Source organism: Arachis ipaensis, chromosome B01, assembly GCF_000816755.2.
Source record: "Arachis ipaensis cultivar K30076 chromosome B01, Araip1.1, whole genome shotgun sequence".
NCBI classification, from domain to species: Eukaryota; Viridiplantae; Streptophyta; class Magnoliopsida; order Fabales; family Fabaceae; genus Arachis; species Arachis ipaensis.
In genome coordinates, this window is record NC_029785.2 from 63817355 (window position 1) to 63832255 (window position 14901).

The following is a 14901-nucleotide window of genomic DNA, read 5'->3' on the forward strand; positions in this document are numbered from 1 at the left end:
TCAAGCGAATGAAGATTTGGTTGAGTGTTTTGTGATTTGCAGAAATTAAATTGCATGGAAGTAAAGAGAACAGGGAATTAAAGTGCTGAATCTTAAAGAACAAGAAATTAAATAGCAGAAACTTAGAATGCAAGAAATGTAAATTGCGGAATCTTAAAGTGCAAGAAATGTAAACGGCTGGAATTGTAAAGGGAATTGGGGATTGGATTTGCAGAATTTAAACAAGGAAAAGTAAATTTGCATCAAACAGAAGAGTAAAAGGTGTTTGGGATTGAACCGGATCTTGAAGCAATAAACAGGGAATTGAAATGAGAAATTCAGATCTCAGGACCCAGAGACTAGAAAACCAAGTCTAGATCTCAATGCCTTCCTAGATCCAACAAGAACAATTGCAAGGGAATTGTAAATTGTAAGGAAAGTAGATGAGAAGCAAGTAGCAGAAACGGAAATTTAATTTGCAGTAAACAAAGCAGAGAGATCCAAGGATGAGATTGAAACAGAATTCCTTCAATTCTCCAACCCAAGACCCAAGACAATTGCAATTGAAATAGAAAGCAATAAAATGAAGAGGAAGAGAAGTGAATTCTCTTTCTCCAAGACAAAGAAATTAAAGATCACTCAATATCCAAAGCTCTCCGAAAACTATTATGAAAATTCTAAAAGAAAGCTCCCCGAAGAACTTGAATTCTATCCTATTTATACACTTTCTTCAAATGATCTTCAAGCCTTGAGTTGGGCCTTTGCTCTTGGTGGAATTGGGTTGAAAGAGGCCTTGGTTGATTGCTCTTGAAGTTTGGAGAAGAACCAAAGTGAACCAATTGAACCGGGTTGGAGTTTTGCAAAAGTTGGACCAAAAGTTGGAGCTAACGTTAAGGGTCTAACTTTGGCTCCAACTTTTCATAGCAGCCCACAAAACTTGCTGATATGAACGTTGGTGCCAACGTTAGGGGTCTAACTTTGACCCTAACGTTGGCCTTGCCTTGTGTGCTTGTGGCGCCAACGTTAGCCACCAAGTTAGGGGGCTAACGTTGGGGCTAACTTTTCAACCAAAAGTTTGTGCAAAAGTTTGATGCTAACTTTAGGTCCAGCTTTTTGCTTCCTGGTTCAATTTCACTTATTCCATTGTCCTCTCTTCACTCGTAGCCATTCCTTCTTGCTTCAACCTTTCTCCAAGCTTTCTTCACCTATCCTTAATCAACCAAACACATCAAAGCTATGCTCATAATCATGAGATATTCATTCTATCATAATATGCAACAATTATAGCATAAAATCTCATGAAAGGGCATGAATTCATACATGGGTGATTCAATCAAGGGAAACATGAAAATCTACTCAATTAGCTTGCTTGTAGCTCAAGAAAGTGCAAAATTCTAATGAAAACAAAAGAAAGAGACTAGTGAAACTAGGCTAAGATGACTTGTCATCATGGATATAAAATTGCCAACATTGACAAGAGGACAAAGTAACGTCCCAGGGCTTGATGTGCAACATTTAGTTTTGGAATTTGAGAATTTAGCATCCACACGCACGCATAGGTGACGCGCAAGCGTGGATGTGCCAACATTGGAGGTCCAACGTTGGAGGTCCAACGTTGTCTCAAATGCTACCTCCAAACGTCCACGATGAGAAGCCCTGAATGTGGAGTTGAGAAACTTGAATCGACGCGCATGCATCTATGAAGCATAGCGTGGAATGGAAAAATGGTAATGAACGCGTAAGCGTGGTGTGCATGCACGCGTGGAAGGGAAAAAACACAGCCTTCATGCATACGCGTGGTATATGCACACGCGTGGACCCGAGAATATTGGCACTCCAACGTTGAGTCAAATGCCAATGACAGCAAGCAGTACTGAATTTTCAAAGCGGCATTTGATTCAACGTTTGCCCTCAAACGTGATCACCAACATTAAGGCCAATTCAATTCCAAATTGCACCTATACAGAATATGAAAGTTAGTTGCCAATGCCCATCACTAAGAATCATTCGTCATTGCTTCAATCAAGACCAAGGCCCACTTCCAAGTACTAGATCCAATTGAAGATGAGAAATAAGAGTAAAAATAGAAGGATTATTGAAGATTGAAAGAAGCTCTCTAGGAGGCCCTGAGGGGCTCTGGGAGTTCAGAATTCTGTTGTTTCTCTTCTGCACTTTTTCCCTTTTTAGTTTTATGTACTTTTTTTCCTTTTACTTAATAGCTAGGCTTTATTTTCCTACACTCTTCTTCTCTGTAAATTGAATTGAGCTATGAACAACTAACCCCTTTCATTCGGTTAGGGAGCTCTATTGTAATTCAATGGATCAATGGTAGTTTTCATCATCTTCTTCTTTCTTTTCTCTTGATTTTTGTTAGAAAGCTTTCGATCTCAATTCCATTGGATAGTTGTCTTGACAGAGAAGCTATCCATAATTGGAATTCTTCGGATCCTTCAGAGAGGGATGAAGAATTCATGCTAGAAATGCTTTCTCACATTGGATTAGATTGGGGTTTGGATGGATATAGTGACATGTAATCCTACCAATACTTTGATCTATGAATTTGTGTGGTATAATCAGTGACCGAACTTCAACTCTTCCCATGAGCAATTAAATCAAGACATTGGGTAATTTTTCATGCTTAGAGAGATTGGTGAGCCAAGACATTGGAATCCAATCATCTAAGATTGCCAAGCAATGTCAATGAATGCATTGATTGAGGAAGAGATGAAAATGATTTGATCCAGAGAGTTCAATATCTCCTAAAACCCATTGAATTCCCCATCTCTGATCTTCGCATTCTTTTATATTATGCTCTTTAATTTCATGCTTGATGAGCGGATAATTTATACGCTTTTTGGCATTGTTTTTACATAGTTTTTAATATGATTTAGTTAGTTTTTAATATATTTTTATTAGTTTTTAAATAAAAATTACATTTCTAGACTTTACTATGAGTTTGTGTGTTTTTCTGTAATTTCAGGTAATTTCTGGCTGAAATTGAGGGACTTGAGCAAAAATCAGATTCAGAGGCTGAAGAAGGACTGCAGATGCTGTTGGATTCTGACCTCCCTGCACTCAAAGTGGATTTTCTAGAGCTACAGAAGTGCAAATGGCGCGCTCTCAATTGCGTTGGAAAGTAGACATCCAGGAATTTCCAGAAATATATAATAGTCTATACTTTGCCCGAGTTTAGATGATGCAAACTGGCGTTCAACGCCAGATTTCTGCCCTATTCTGGAGTTAAACGCCAGAAACAGGTTGCAAAGCAGAGTTAACCGCCAGAAATAGGTTACAAACTGGCGTTTAACTCCAAGAAAGACCTCTACATGTGAAAGCTTCAATGCTTAGCCCAAGCACACACCAAGTGGGCCCGGAAGTGGATTTCTACATCATTTACTCATTTCTGTAAACCCTAGTAACTAGTTTAGTATAAATAGAACTTTTTACTATTGTATTTACAATCTTTGATTAGTCTTATGCTATCTTAGACCTTTAAGGGGGCTGGCCATTCAGCCATGCCTGGACCTTCATAACTTATGTATTTTCAACGGTAGAGTTTCTACACACCATAGATTAAGGTGTGCAGCTCTGCTGTTCCTCATGAATTAATGCAAAGTACTATTGCTTTTCTATTCAACTCAAGCCTATTTCTTCTCTAAGATATTCATTCGCACATAAGAACATGATGAAAGTGATGATTATGTGACGCTCATCACCATTCTCACTTATGAACGCGTGCCTGGCAACCACTTCCGTTCTACATGCAAACAAGCTTGAATGTGTATCTCTTAGCCTCCTGATCATGAGATCAGAGTCTTCGTAGTATAGGCTAGAATTATTGGTGGCCATTCTTGAGATCCGGAAAGTCTAAACCTTGTCTGTGGTATTCCGAGTAGGATCTGGGAAGGGATGGCTGTGACAAGCTTCAAACTCGTGAGTGCTGGGCATAGTGACAGATGCAAAATGATTACTGAATCCTATTCCAGTAGGATCGAGAACCGACAGATGATTAGCCGTGCGGTGACAGCGCATTTTGGACCATTTTCACTGAGAGGACGGGATGTAGCCATTGACAAAGGTGATGCCCAACATAAAGCTTGCCATGGAAAGGAGTAGGAATGATTAGATGAAGACAGCAGGAAAGCAGAGATTCAGAAGGAACAAAAGCATCTCTATACGCTTATCTGAAATTCTCACCAATGAATTACATAAGTATCTCTATCCTATTTATATTTTAATTATATTTTAATTATCAATTCACCATAACCATTTGAATCCGCCTGACTGAGATTTACAAGGTGGCCATAGCTTGCTTCAAGCCGACAATCTCCGTGGGATCGACCCTTACTCACGTAAGGTTTATTACTTGGACGACCCTGTGCACTTGCTGGTTAGTTGTGCGAAGTTGTGACAAAGAACTAAGATTATGAACGTGTGTATTAAGTTTTTAGCGCCGTTACCAAGGAATGAACGATCACGATTTCGTGCACCAAGTTTTTGGCGCCGTTGCCGGGGATTGTTCGAGTTTGGACAACTGACGGTTCATCTTGTTGCTCAGATTAGGTAATTTTATTTTAATTTTAAGCTTTTTGTTTTTATTATATTTATTTTCGAAAAAAATGTTCAAAAAAAAAAAATAAAAATTATTCAAAAAATAAATTATTCTATATTCTTCAGAATTTATAAGAAGGAATTCTAGAATCTCATGAGATAGGTTGAAGCCTGGCTGGCTGTAAAGCCATGTCTAAATTCTTTTGGACTGAGGCTTCCTCTTCACATGCTTGAACTATGTATGCTAAAGCTTGGCTGGCCATAGGCCATGTCTAGTGTTTTAGACTAACATTGCATGATTCTTGGAATTCTTATTAAAAATCTTGAAATCCTTATTTTTCTCTTTCCAAATAATTTTCGAAAAGTACAAAAAAATTTTTAATAAAATCATAAAACCAAAAATAATTTTGTGTTTCTTGTTTGAGTCTATTGTCAATTTATAAGTTTGGTGTCAATTGCATGTTTATCTCTTTCTTGCATTTTTCAAAAATTCATGCATTGCATTCTTCATGATCTTCAAGTTGTTCTTGATGAATCCTCTTGTTTGGTCTTCATATTTTCTTGTTGTGTGTTGCATCTTGTTTTTCATATGCATTCCTGTATTCATAGTGTCTAAAAATTAAAAATTTCTATGTTTGGTGTCTTGCATGTGTTTCTTTTCTTAAAAGTTTTCAAAAACATGTTCTTGGTGTTCATCTTGACATTCAAAGTGTTCTTGCATATTTTTCTTGTTTTGATCCATAATCTTTATGTCTTGTGTCTTTTTTATGTTTTTCTCTTTCTTCATTAAAAATTCAAAAATAAAAAAAATATCTTTCCCTTATTCTCTCATAAATTTTCGAAAATTTGGTTTGATTTAATCAAAAAGTTTTTAAATTTAATTGTTTCTTATGAGTCAAATCAAATTTTCAATTTAAAAATTCTATCTTTTTCAAACCTTTTTCAAAAAATCAAATCTTTTTCATTTTTTTCTTTCATAATTTCGAAATTTTCAAACTTTAATTTCAAAATCTTTTTTCTATTTCTATTTCATATTTTCGAAATTAATGCTAACAATTAATGTGATTGATTCAAAAATTTTAAGTTTGTTACTTGCCTAGTAAGAAAGGTTCAATCATTAAATTTTAAAATCATATCTTTTTGTTTCTTGTTAGTCAAGTAATCAACTTTAATTTTCAAAATCAAATCTTCTTAAATTTCTTTTTCAAATCTTTTTCAAAATAAATTTCAATCACATCTTTCTCAAAATCAATTTCAAAATCTTTTCTAACTTCTTTTCTAACTTCCTATCCTTTCAAAATTGATGTTCAAATCTTTTTCAACTAACTAATTGACTTTTTGTTTGTTTTAAAATTATTATCTTTTTCAAAACCACCTAACTAATTTTCTCTCTCTAATTTTCGAAAATCACCTTCCTCTTTTTCAAAATTTCTTTTTAATTAACTAATTGTTTTAAATTTTAATTTAATTTAATTTCATTTTTCTTTTTAAAATTTTCGAATTCTAACTAATTTTAAATTAAAAAAAACAAAAATATTTTTATTTTATTTTTTTATTTTCGAATTCTTCCATCTCTCATCTCCTTCTAATTATTTATCTACTAACACTTCTCTTCTTCTTAAAAATTTGAACCCTCTCCCTCTTTCTGTGTTCGAATTCTTATATTTTCCTTCTTCCATTCTTCTCTTCTTATACTTATATAAGGAATCTCTATACTGTGACATAGAGGATTCCATATTTTCTTTTCTGTTCTCTTCTTTTTCATATGAGCAGGAGCAAGGACAAGAACATTCTTGTTGAAGCTGATCTGGAACCTGAAAGGACTCTGAAGAGGAAGCTAAGATAAGCTAAAACATAATCCCCTGAAGAGGACTTTCCTGAAATTTTCGAAAAAGAAGTTGAGATGGCCGAAACCAATAACAATGGTGGAGGTGCAAGGAAGATGCTTGGTGACTTTACTGCACCAAATTCCAACTTACATGGAAGAAGCATCTCAATCCCTGAAATTGGAGCAAACAATTTTGAGCTAAAGCCTCATTTAGTTCCTCTGATGCAACAGAACTGCAAGTTTCATGGACTTCCATAAGAAGATCCTTTTCAGTTCTTAACTAAATTCTTGCAGATCTGTGATACTATTAAGACCAATGGGGTTGATCCCGAGGTCTACAGGCTTATGCTTTTCTCATTTGCTGTAAGAGACAGAGCTAGAATATGGTTGGACTCTCAACCTAAAGATAGCCTGAACTCTTGGGATAAGCTGGTCACGGCTTTCTTAGCCAAGTTCTTTCCTCCTCAAAAGCTTAGCAAGCTTACAGTGGATGTTCAAACCTTCAAACAGAAAGAAGGTGAATCCCTCTATGAAGCTTGGGAGAGATACAAGCAATTGACCAAAAAGTGTCCTTCTGACATGCTTTCAGAATGGACCATCTTGGATATATTCTGTGATGGTCTGTCTGAATTATCAAAGATGTCACTGGACCATTCTGCAGGTGGATCCATTCACCTAAAGAAAACGCCTACAGAAGCTCAGGAACTCATTGACATGGTTGCAAATAACCAGTTCATGTACACTTCTGAAAGGAATCCTGTGAGTAATGGGACGCCTTAAAGGAAGAGAGTTCTTGAAATTGATGCTCTGAATGCCATATTGGCTCAGAACAAAATATTAACTCAGCAAGTCAATATGATTTCTCAGAGTCTGAATGGATTGTAAGCTGCATCCAACAGTACTAAAGAGGCATCTTCTGAAGAAGAAGCTTATGATCCTGAGAACCCTGCAATAGCAGAGGTGAATTACATGGGTGAACCCTATAGAAACACCTATAATCCCTCATGGAGAAATCATCCAAATTTCTCATGGAAGGATCAACAAAAGCCTCAACAAGACTTTAATAACGGTAGAAGAAATAGGTTTAGCAATAGCAAGCCTTTTCCATCATCCACTCAGCAACAGACAGAGAATTCTGAGCAGAATCCATCTAGCTTTGCAAATATAGTCTCTAATCTATTTAAGGCCACTCTAAATTTCATGAATGAGACAAGGTCCTCCATCAAAAATTTGGAGGCAGAAGTGGGCCAGCTGAGTAAAAGAATCACTGAAACTCCTCCTAGTACTCTCCCAAGCAATACAGAAGAGAATCCAAAAAGAGAGTGCAAGGCCATAACCTTACTTGGTGTGGCCGAACCCAGAGAGGAGGAGGAGGACGTGAATCCCAATGAGGAAGACCTCATGGGACGTCCTCTGAACACTAAGGGGTTCCTCAATGAGGACCTGAAGGAATCTGAGGCTCATACAGAGACCATAGAGATTCCATTCAACTTGCTTCTGCCCTTCATGAGCTCTGATGAGTAATCTTCCTCTGAAGGATGAAGACATTACTGAAGAGCAAACATGATTGGGGAGGAAGTAGAAGTTCATGAAATTATACCTCAAGAACTCTACAAGGTGGCTGACAAGTCCTCCACTTTGGCAAGGTTAGCCTTTCCTCACCTCATTTGCCACCTCTGCAATTCGGCTGGAATTGACATAGAGGGAGACATCCTCATTGAAGAGGACAAGCCTATCACTAAGAAAAGGATGGAGCAAACAAGAGATCATGGACCTTAACAAGAGCATGAGAAAATTCCTTACCATGAAATCTCGGAGATACCTCAAGGGATGCACTTCCCCCACAAAACTATTGGGAGCAAATCAACACCTCCCTAGGAGAATTAAGCTCCAACATGGAACAACTAAGGATGGAGCACCAAGAGCACTCCATCATTCTCCATGAGATTAGAGAAGATCAAAGAGCTATGAGGGAGGAGCAACAAAGGCAAGGAAGAGACATAGAGGAACTCAAGAGCACCATTGGTTCTTCAAGAAGAGGAAGACGCCACCCTCACTAAGGTGGACCCATTCCTTAATCTCCTTGTTCTTATTTTCAGGTTTTTCGGTTTTTGAGCCTTATGTTTTATTTATATTTGTGTCTTTACTATATGATCATTAGTATTTAAGTGTCTATGTCTTAAAGCTATGAATGTCCTATGAATCCATCTCCTTTCTCAAATGAAAAATGCTTTAATTACAAAAGAACAAGAAGTACATGAATTTTGAATTCATCCTTGAAATTAGTTTAATTATTTTGATGTGGTGACAATACTTTTTATTTTCTGAATGAATGCTTGAACAGTGCATATGTCTTTTGATATTGTTGTTTATGAATGTTAAATATGTTGGCTTTTGAAATAATGATGAAAAGGAGAAATGTTATTGATAATCTGAAAAATCATAAAATTGATTCTTGAAGTAAGAAAAAGCAGTGAATACAAAAGCTTGCGAAAAAAAAGTAAAGAAAAATGGCAAAAAAAAAAGAAAAAAAAAAGAGAAAGAGAAAGAAAAAGCAAGCAAAAAAAGCCAAAAGCTCTTTAAACCAAAGGCCAAGAGCAAAAAGCCAATAGCCCTTAAAACCAAAAGGCAAGGGTAAAAAGGATCCAAGGCTTTGAGCATCAGTGGATAGGAGGGCCTAAAGGAATAAAATCTTGGCCTAAGCGGCTAAACCAAGCTGTCCCTAACCATGTGCTTGTGGCGTGAAGGTGTCAAGTGAAAACTTGAGACTGAGCGGTTAAAGTCGAGGTCCAAAGCAAAAAGAAGAGTGTGCTTAAGAACCCTGGACACCTCTAATTCGGGACTCTAGCAAAGCTGAGTCATAATCTGAAAAGCTTCACCCAATTATGTGTCTGTGGCATTTATGTATCCGGTGGTAATACTGAAAAACAAAGTGCTTAGGGCCACGGTCCCGCTCATCTAATTGGAGCTAAGTTTCATTGATATTTTGGAATTTATAGTATATTCTCTTCTTTTTATCCTATTTGATTTTTTGTTGCTTGGGGACAAGCAACAATTTAAGTTTGGTGTTGTGATGAGCGGATAATTTATACGCTTTTTGGCATTGTTTTTACATAATTTTTAGTATGATTTAGTTAGTTTTTAATATATTTTTATTATTTTTTAAATAAAAATCACATTTCTGGACTTTACTATGAGTTTGTGTGTTTTTCTAGGATTTTAGGTAATTTCTGGCTGAAATTGAGGGACTTGAGCAAAAATCAGATTCAGAGGCTGAAGAAGGACTACAGATGCTGTTGGATTCTGACCTCCCTGCACTCAAAGTGGATTTTATGGAGGTAATGAAGTCCAAATGGCATGCTCTCAATTGCGTTGGAAAGTAGACATCCAGGTCTTTCCAGAAATATATAATAGTCTATACTTTGCCCGAGTTTAGACGACGCAAACTGGTGTTCAACTCCAGCTTTCTGCCCTATTCTGGAGTTAAACGCCAGAAACAGGTTGCAAAGCAGAGTTAAACGCCAAAAATAGGTTACAAACTGGCGTTTAACTCCAAGGAAGACCTCTACACGTGAAAGCTTCAATGCTCAGCCCAAGCACACACCAAGTGGGCCCAGAAGTGGATTTCTGCATCATTTACTCATTTCTGTAAACCCTAGTAACTAGTTTAGTATAAATAGAACTTTTTACTATTGTATTTACAATATTTGATTAGTCTTATGCTATCTTAGACCTTTAAGGGGGCTGGCCATTCGGCCATACCTGGACCTTCATCACTTATGTATTTTCAACGGTAGAGTTTCTACACACCATAGATTAAGGTGTGGAGCTCTGCTATTCCTCATGAATTAATGCAAATTACTATTGTTTTTCTATACAACTCAAGCCTATTTCTTCTCTAAGATATTCATTCGCACTTAAGAACATGATGAATGTGATGATTATGTGACGCTCATCACCATTCTCACTTATGAACGCGTGCCTGACAACCACTTCCGTTCTACATGCAAACAAGCTTGAATGTGTATCTCTTAGCCTCCTGATCGTGAGATCAGAGTCTTCGCGGTATAGGCTAGAATTATTGGCGGCCATTCTTGAGATCCAGAAAGTCTAAACCTTGTCTGTGGTATTCTGTGTAAGATCTGGGAAGGGATGGCAATGACGAGTTTCAAACTCGCGAGTGCTGGGCGTAGTGACAGACGCAAAAGGATTACTGAATCCTATTCCAGCAGGATCGAGAACCGACACATGATTAGCCGTGTGGTGACAGTGCATTTTGGACCATTTTCACTGAGAGGACGGGATATAGCCAGTAGGAAGGATTGGATGAAGACAGCAGGAAAGTAGAGGTTCAGAGGGACGAAAGCATCTCTATACGCTTATCTGAAATTCTCACCAATGAATTAAATAAGTATCTCTATCCTATTTATATTTTAATTATATTTTAATTATCAATTCACCATAACCATTTGAATTCGCCTGATTGAGATTTACAAGGTGACCATAGTTTGCTTCAAGCCGACAATCTCTGTGGGATCGACCCTTACTCACGTAAGGTTTATTACTTGGACGACCCAGTGCACTTGCTGGTTAGTTGTGTGAAGTTGTGACAAAGAACTAAGATTATGAACGTGCGTATTAAGTTTTTAGCGCCGTTACTAAGGAATAAACGATCACAATTTCGTACACCAATGCTTAATCCCCATTCTCATTTAATTTCTGCAATTTAAGCTTCTGTCGTTTAATTTCTCGCACTTTAATTTCTGTCATTTAATTCTGGCAATTTAAGTTTCCCACCAAATTTACATTCTGCATTCCCAATTCAATTCTAATTTCGCTCAACTAGAACAATTCTCCAATTAACATTGATCAACCAACCAATCCCTGTGGGATTTGAGCTCACTCTACAGTGAGTTTTTACTTAACGACAATCCGGTGCACTTGCCGGTAGGAAGTTGTTGAGAGACAATTTTCGGGTGAATTAAGTTTATGGCGCTGTTGCCGGGGATTGGTTTTGTATTGACAGTGATTAAATTGGAGGATAACTAGATTGAACATTTTTCTTTTCTTTTGTTAATAGTTTTTATTTCAGTTTGTTACTGCTATTTTCTGCACTTTGAGTTGTTTTTCTTTGTTCATTTACTTTTTAGCACACTAATCACTAGCTGTTTGTAATACTGCCTAACTAAGATTTTCTCATTAATGACAATGGAGATTCTAATATCTTTTGGTGATTATTGTTTGAGACAGAACATTTTGCAAGAAAGAAGGGAGCATTCATCATATTCTGGTCAATCGAATTTCCTGGGAAGCTTCCCACCACCACAGGATGATGATTCATGTTATTATGCTCATGGTGGATGGGAGCATCAAGAAGATGAAATGGGGTACTTCCCAGAGCCACAAAATGGTCCATATTTTGGTGAAATTGATCATTACTCAAGTTGTGGTTAGGAAGATCAAAATCAAAGGAATTTCACTCATTCATACCCCATTCATCAAAAGCCATCACCTCTTAATTACCCAACCTCACCTCCGAGATTTACATGTCCAAGTTCTTCATCACTTGAGTATGCTTCAGCACAAAATTCCTTCCTAGATCCATACAATTCATTTTAGCATTCACAAAATTCATTCCACTACACACAAAATTCTTTTCACAGTCCACAAAACCCATTCCATTACCCACAAGAGTCATACCACTCTTAGAATACACAAGCACAAAACAACCAATTCTATTCACAAGCCCACCCCAACCAACCATCACAACCTACACAACCCCCTTTAGATCAACTTGCTAGGATAGAACTCCTCCTTGAAAAAATGATAAAGATAAAGGAAGAGGAGAAAATAGCAACAGGGGAGTTCATTCAATGGTCCAGAGCATGGAGGCTAGAACAAGACATCGCCTTCAAAAACATAGAAGCAAATTTAAACCATAGAGCAAAATACTTTGAAGAGATACCTAGCAAGGAGGATGAGGACCAAAGGATGAGTACAAGGGAGGAACCAGAAGAACAAGAAAAAGAGGCATTCATACCAAGTGAGATTCCTATGAAGGAAGAGGTTGTGAGAATATATAAGCCTAAGGCTCCATAGCCACAGAGGCTACTAGGGGTGACAAAAGAACATGCAAACTCACTCCCAAAAGACTCAATGCAACATCATGTAGAAGAAAGGGAGGAAGCCAATCAAGGGAGTCCACACTCCAATGAAACAGAGAGTTGCACAGAGGGTGAGTTTATTGAACCATCAATCTAAGAAGTTCTTGATTAAAATAATGCTCCAACTATCCAACAATGCCCAAGTCTTGAGATAAAGATGTGAAAGCAGTAAATACAAGCACCAAAAGGAGAATTGAGACCGAGAAACAAAGGATCATATCCATGAAAAAGAGAAGGTCAAAGAACAATCCAACTGTTGATCCAACAAGCAAGTTCACTCAAGCCAATCACAAAAGAAAGCTTGCTGGGAAGAAGCACTCAAAGCAAGGGGCATTAACTGGTCCCTTCCTCCACTTAAGGTCATTCCTCTTAACAAATTGGAAGAATCCCTAGTTAAATTCAATAAAAAAGTTAAGTAGATTCTCTGTATTGCAAGGAGGTAAGTTTGGTGTTCCACACCAAAGCAATTCAAGGGTGAATGTGTAATTCTAATTTTGGTGTTTCACCAAAGATTTCATTAAAGAACACATTGTAACCCTCAGCATGACTAGTCACTAGCTCTAACCAAACAGGGAAACTACTTAACAATAGTTTAATTTCTAGTTCATAGTTTATTTTTCTAGTTCATAGTTGTTTTCTTAATAAATGCACATGAGGTTCTCTGCATGTATTCAATTTGCTGCATTAGGCAAGGAACTAAGTTTGGTGTTCACACACCAACTCAAGTTCAGAAAATCACAAGCATACATGCATGCTAACAATCTTTCAAGTGCTTAGGAAACAAGCAACTTTTAATAACTCTGCAGGAATTCAATCAATCTCTTGGAAGGAATACACACCATCAGCTAAGAAGAAAATGAAGGACACAAAAGCCAAAGATGGTGATGATAGAAAGGAAGCAACTGGACTTCAAGAGGTTGTATTGTTGCTTAACTATTTATACTTTGCAATGTTTAAATTGGAAGTCTGAATGTGCCCCTGTTGATAGTTATTCTTTAGTTTAAGTCATTAGAATTTATTGTGTTTGTTTTCTTTAATTTTGTCATAAGTGTGCTAGTCTAAGTGCCTAGGCTACTGCTTCCTTGCTTGAATTGTATGCTGTGTCCTTTAGCTTAATAAAAGAAACTATGAGAATTTGCTGTGAAAGACAAGAGTGAAATCTAATGTGCAGAATTAAGTCCTAGCGTTGTGGTGGTAATTGCTAGCTAAGTTGATTCATCAATAAGGTACAGGGCTAAGATATCTCTTGAATTATGAGCTTGAAGTGCATTCTATGAGACTTAAATGACTTAATAAGATCTAAAAACAAAAAAAGGAAAAAAAAGAGAATGAAAAAAAAAAGAAAAGAGCAAATAAAGCTAGGCACCAATAGTTTGAACCTTAAGGAATGTGTCTGTGGTGTTTCTGTGCAAGGATCTACTTGGATGAGTAAGTTCTTAGGAGTGCTTTATCACTTGATAACTTGGGTTAACTAACCCGAGATTTTCAACTGAAAGTCCACTATCAAGAGCATCCTTGTCACAAAATATTTAGAATCCCCATTCCCATTTAATTTCTGTAATTTAAGCTTTTGTCGTTTAATTTCTCGCACTTTAATTTCTGTCATTTAATTCTTGCAATTTAAGTTTCCCGCCAAATTTACATTCTGCATTCCCAATTCAATTATGATTTTTCTCAACTAGAACAATTCTCCAATTAACATTGATCATCCAACTAATCCCTGTAGAATTTGACCTCACTCTACAGTGAGTTTTTAGTTGACGACAATCCGGTGCACTTGCCGGTAGGAAATTGTTGAGAGACAGTTTTTGGGTGAATTATATACCTCCACAACCTTATTCTTCATAGAAATTTCACTTGACACTGGGACCTCTTTTTCTTGTTCTTCCACTTCCTCACCCACAAATTAGTCTTCATCCTCAATGGTTGGCAATCCTAAGTTTCTCCTTATTTGCTCTAAGTGTCCTTCCATCTTCTTGAAGAGGATCTCTTGTTCTTTCCAGGATTTCTTTTCCTCTTCTCTAAGCCTCTTCATCTCCTCACAATGTTTTTCAAACATGGATTCATAATTTGAGAATGATAGCTCAAGAGATGAAGGCTGGGAATGACTTTGTGGATATGTATGTGTTGTGGTGAAATTGTTTTGAGGGGTATGGAATGAGTTTTATAAATAGTGAAATGAGTTTTGTGAATACTGAAATGAGTTTTCTGTGTAGTGTAATAAATTTTATGGTTAGTAAAATGAGTTGTATGGATCTTGGACTGAGCTTTGTGTTGAGACATAGTCAAGTGATGAAGAATTTTCAAGTGAGAAACTGGGAGGTGAGATTGGACAATTTTGCATAAATAAATTAAAGGTGTGCTCAAGTGATGAAAGCT

General features: G+C 36.9%; 1 long non-coding RNA gene across 1 annotated transcript; it reads right to left on the minus strand.

Moving 5' to 3' along the window:
* On the minus strand, positions 1102-14501 carry LOC110270396. The gene is made up of 3 exons (XR_002359876.1): positions 14348-14501; positions 7102-7103; positions 1102-1113 (listed from the first exon to the last, which is right to left on the minus strand). It is a non-coding gene; the product is annotated as an uncharacterized LOC110270396 (long non-coding RNA).